Below are 6,000 nucleotides of genomic sequence, written 5' to 3' on the forward strand. Positions count from 1 at the left end.
GAAGATAACGCATTCACCTGTATCATGAATATAACGCATTAACCTGTATCATGAAGATAACGCATTAACCTGTATCATGAAGATAATGCATTAACGCATTATCATAATAGGATAACGCATTATAATGATAATGCGAAGATAAACTTCATGATAATGCGAAGATAACGCATTATCATGAAGATAACGCATTAACCTGTATCATGAAGATAACACATTAACCTGTATCATGAAGATAATGCATTAACCTGTTCATGAAGATAACCATTTGTACATTTTAACCCATGGCTCAAAGCAAATTGTACCGAACGAGGGAGTACTGTCCGAGTCTCCTCAAATGATGTGACCCTCTGATTAGTCTCGTCCTGAAGGGATTTGTGAGACTATTGGAATGTGTCTGTCTACGTTCACGTCTGTACATTTTCCTTTTCAATCACCTTCCTTTGAAACCACTTCTCCGATCAATATGAAACTTTAAACATAAGAGGGACTCTCCGTGGAGAATATTTTATTTATAATTCCGACGTCATCGGTTACATGATATGACAGCCATACTAGATTAAAGGAAAAAAAATTAGATATCTTTCCAAGACGGCTAAACAAAAAAATTGAAACTTGGCATATTCCATCAACTCCGCATGGGGTCAGGTGTAGACGACGACACCCTAGTAGTATTACACTCACAATTGGTCGAATCAAAATCTGAAAAATGTATCTTAAAATGCCTTACTCTGCTTATTACTCCATCAGGAACAACCCATTCATTCTTCTTCGTCTTCCTCAAAATCTCCTCCTATTCTCCTTGACAAGGTTTATTTTCCAAACCTCCTAACTCCTAAACACATCGTCACGCAAACTCTTGGGTTTCACTCTCAGCCATGATCTCTCGCAGGCCACATTCCAAAGTTGGTCTCCAAAGCCAGACAGAAGGCATCCTCCGTTGTGCAAAGTCCATTCTTGGCACACCTGAACTCCTATCGACCTACAAGGCTTTCAATCCACATTTGATGGAGTACTGCCCTCCTCCCCTCTGGGCTGGCTCCCCTGCCTCACATATTGCTCAGCATGATGCCATGGAAATCAAGGCCTTCAACATCATTGGAATCTCTCACGATGAAGCTGAGTATATGGGCTATCACTTCACCATTGCCGACAGGACAGTGGTCTCTCTGTCTTTTCTGCCTCATTTCTGATCTTGCACCCGCTGCCCTCTCTGTGCTCTGTCCCCCCATGTATCGGCAGGATGCATGCGATGCACCAACAACCCCCTCCAAGTGAAACTGCCTAAATCCAGGTCCACAGCTCACCTCTACCTATTTATTCCTCCACTTTTGATCTTTTCTTCACCCGTTAAACCAACCAACCTCTCCGAGAACTTTACTAACATATCCATTTGTTCATCCCTTGATTTGCCCCCAACCACTCATCATTACCTGCATCCCCTGGTTGTCTGTCTCCGCCGACTTTTCTCCTTTCCCCTTTGTTATGTTGTGTCCTGATATGTTTTGTGTACGGGCTCCTTCACGAGCATAGTTTGTACAAAAAAATCTGAAAAATCTGAAGCTTCATATATCTGATTCATCAACCGATGTGAGGGAAGAATTAAATTGATGACGTCATCAGTCACGTGGTTTGGCGGCCATATTGGATTGAAAATAAAAAGGTCAAAAAAATATTCTTCTCAAGAACCACTTAGCAGATCGATGCGAAATGTCATGTTGGTATGAATCTGAAATTCTCAGCTGAAATTGACTGAAATTGACTGAAAATCTGAAAATTGACTGAAATTGACTGAAAATTTCAAATCTGAAATTGACTAGCCATGGGAAATATAGTTGGAATTTTTTTTAAAATATTAATCTTCATTGATGCAATTTTGCCTTAATGTGCACAAAAGTGGTTGTTAAACATAATAATCGATAAAGCTATGGATAATGGCAATGTATGGGCAATAATAGTAGTTTGCTTAGTGAACAATGGTATTTTTGTTCAGAAAGAGTGTGCGACACCAAACTATGCGCTTACTGAGTGCTGCTCTAGTTATTCGATGCTTTGCATTCACCAAGTCTTATGGGAACACGGCCATACCAACACTATGCCTGGCTCATGAAAAATGTGGACAAGGTAAAAGGAAAAAGGTCCATGCTTGTGAAAACACCAATGGCTGATAAACCTCCACAACGCAAGCAGGACAGCCAGCTTAACAGTCCTTTTAAGGCATACTCCTCTACGCAACACACTCAATTTTCAGGAATCGGAATCAATTCTGCCAGGAATCAAAATCAGAAGCAGACAGACCAATGGCAAGCGTATGTTCCTGTTACTTTCCAAAAAAAAAGTTACAAAAATGATCATAAAATATTAACAGTAATATTCACGGTTCTATTAATAAGCACAGTAGCAAAATCATGATCTTGCCTTTGGCGTCTCTGAGACACTCATTACCAAGGACATTGCTCGTGCAAGCTCTTTGTACATTTGTCATGTTTATTTTCTCTGCACGGTGAGAATAACGCACAGTAAAACGATGACGGAGCAGCCATGATAATTTGAAAAGGCCAATGGCCTAACAGCCCAATTCTGTCACAAGCATGAGCAGACTAATTACAAAGAAGGTCAGTTAATAATATTGATATGCATAATCATAAAATCATTTGCATTTATATTGTGCCTTTTGTGCCAAGGCCATTGAAAAGGGTTCTGGAGCATGCAGTGAAATTATAAATGTATAAATGTGAAAACATCATCAAAATAACCAATTGCATTGAGAAGCACAAGTGAGTTTGAGAGCAGGTTGATGCAGGGCATTGGATGCATGGGTGGGTGGCGGATTAAGATTCTCAAAGCTAAGAAAAGAATGTTAAAAAAACAGACATGGCACAGAATCTACAGTATAAAACCAAGATAATCAAGGATTAGAAAGAGTCAGTGTTAACCTCGTCATCACCCTGTAGTTGCGCAACTCTGAGACACTTTGTCTGCCTATGTCTCTGCTGGTTATTATTGATTATTTTATTATTTTTTATTTGTAATTGTATTTTTTTTTATTGACTCCACATTTTGTGGTTTAGAGCAAACTGCACTGGATAGTCCTTCATTAGATGTGGTGATGCCTGACATATTGGAAGATTACAAGTATGGTTGTATTGGTGCATTAACCTCAGGGTAAAGTACACGGTATAAAGAGACGGAATGAACAGGACGTTGATTTAGGTATTTTAACCACCGAGGGAAGCATGCCGATGCAATGTGCATGGACCCTCATCGGGGCAAACCCCCTCCTGCTCTGACCAAGAGTTATCGCCCAAAACATCAGCTTCTCTTTGGTTCCCATGGCTGTTAGCATAACCTCAATGGACGTCCTGTTCATTTCATCCATTGCACCACCTGCCGCTGACGTAGATAAACACTAGCCTTCAACAGAAAGAAGCTGTTCATCTTACGATCAACATCTTGGAAAGAAATGGCAATCGGTAGGTTGGGGGAGGGGGCGGCGGGGAGGGTAATGGCCTTTGGGTGAGACTCACCAAGTGTGTAAGATAGAGCTTGGTAGATTTTAACACTTATTCAAATCTCAAGACAAGGCCAAGTGTCACAAAATATTTTGGATTTTGGATGAAGATGATGGGAATAGAGCCTGTGATTGATGTTGTGAAGAGGAACTGGTTGAGATGGTTTGGTCATGTGTTGAGGAAGGATGAAAGTGACTGGTTGAGAAGAGTGATGGAAATGAATGTAGAAGGAAGTAGAGGACGGGGAAGACCGAGAAAGACTTGGCTAAAGGTGGTGGAAGAAGAAATGTGGGCAAGGGGGTTAACAAGGGGAGATGCAGAAAATAGGGCAAAATGGAGAATATTGTCATGGGGACCGCAAGGCTAACCCCCGCTCTAGCAGGGAAAATGGCCCTAAAATGCATGTTGTTGTCTGTGTTGTACCGCATATTGTTTTTACTTGCTTTTATTTATTAGTATCACCTTTTTATGTTCACCATCAATTCTCTCCCTGCACTCGTCCTGCACTGCCCTCTCTCCACCTCCCCCCCAGGATTACCTCTGGCTACGCCTTCCCCTTCGCTCCCACCTTTTGTTCATATCTGTGTTGTACCATCCACCAAACAGTGATGACTCCATCTACATCTCGCTGTCTGATAACATGGACTAACTTCTATCTACTCATCCCAACTCCCTCTTCCTCATATGTGGTGATTTCAATTGTCACCATGCCAGTTGGCTGGGTGTGGGTACCTCTCTCACCAGCCATGGCTCCCCAGCAAAGGACTTCTGCGACTAACTGGGACTGACACAATCTGTCAATTTCCCAACCCGGATCTCAGTCAACGGAGCATCTTCTCTTCCAGACTTGGTTATGACTAACTTCCCTGCAAATGTCTACTGCTCTTCTTCTGCTCCAATCGGCTCATCTGATCATGTGCTTGTTAAAGTGGACATCTCTCTGACCATTCTCAGAGAGCCTCCTCAGCGTCGAAGAGTCTGGAATTTCACTCAGGCCAGCTGGCACGGTCTTCAAGCAGCCATCAATCATCTGGACTGATCTCCCATCTCTACCGCCTCTGACATCAACTCATCCTGGGAATTCTTCCAAAGTAAATTGCTCTCTCTCATACACAGATTTATCCCATCTCATCTTCAGTTGTCATTACCTTCCTCCCGTCCATGGTACACAGAATCTTATAGTGAGGCAGCTGCCCAGAAACAACTTGCCTTCGCCTCCAACGCAAATCCAACGGAAGGAAATCTCATTTCCTTTCACAAAGCCCGAAACAAGTGTTTGTCCACCCTCAGGAGAGCCAGGAAACAATATCTCTCCACTCTCAAGACCGAACTCTAAATCCTGTCTCCCTCTTCCAAATCCTGGTGGCGTCTGGTCACATCTGTTTCTGGTGTTTGTTCCCCTTCCATCCCCTCCCTTACCTCAAACAGCTACACAGCTGACTCCGCACGTGAAAAAGCTGAATGCCTCAACTCTGTGTTTGCCTCAAAATATTGTGTCCCAAACCCATCCCTCTCTGTACCCAGTCGTACCCAGCTGCTCCTGGACTCTGTGTCCTTTCCTTCTGACAAGGTGGAGAAGTTTCTGTCAACCCTCGACTCTGATTCTGCAACTGGACCTGACGGCATCAGCCCACGGGTCCTAAAATCCTGCTCTGCCGCTCTTTCACTCCCTCTCTCTGTTCTCTTCACCCTCTCTTTTGCTCAAGGTCATCTGCCATCAGCTTGAAAATCAGCTAACATTACCGCTTTACACAAAAAACGTGCAAAAACAGATCATTGCAACTACAAACCAATCAGCCTTCTCCCAATTATCAGCAATGCCATGGAATCCATCATTGCTTCGGATATCAAATCTTTCCTCTTCTCCAATGGCTTCATCTCTGATCATCAATTTGGTTTCAGACAAAGGCACTCTACTCTGGACACGCTGCTTCTGCGGTCTCAACAATGGATGGAGGTCCTCAATGTCAAACAGGAAATTAGAGCTGTCTCCCTTGACATATCACGTGCCTTCGATACGGTCTGGCACCCCGCTCTGCTCACCAAACTCTCCTCCTATGGTATCCATGGAAATCTCCACGCATGGCTTGCGGACTTCCTCTCTAGTCGTAGTCAACGTGTGGCCCTGAATGGGTTTCTCTAATCTTCCCTTCCTGTTCAGGCTGGAGTTCCCCCAAACAGTGTTCTGGGCCCTGTGCTTTTTCTGGTCTTCATCAATGGTCTCTCTGACTCTCTTAAAAATCCTCTCTATCTCTTTGCTGATGACTCCACTCTCTGCCGCTCCATACCTCATTCCTCAGATCAGCAGTCTGCAGCCTCCTCACTCTCTGCAGACCTGGACAAAATCACAGACTGGTCAAACAAGTGGAACATGTCTTTCAATCCTGACAAATCTCTCACTCTTACGACGTCTCTCCAAAAAGACCGACTGGACAACACTCCCATCCACTTTCTGAACAATCCTCTCCAAAAAGTTCTGTCACTCATGCTT

The sequence above is a fragment of the Myxine glutinosa genome, chromosome 7, assembly GCF_964187855.1.
Source record: "Myxine glutinosa chromosome 7, kmMyxGlut1.1, whole genome shotgun sequence".
NCBI classification, from domain to species: Eukaryota; Metazoa; Chordata; class Myxini; order Myxiniformes; family Myxinidae; genus Myxine; species Myxine glutinosa.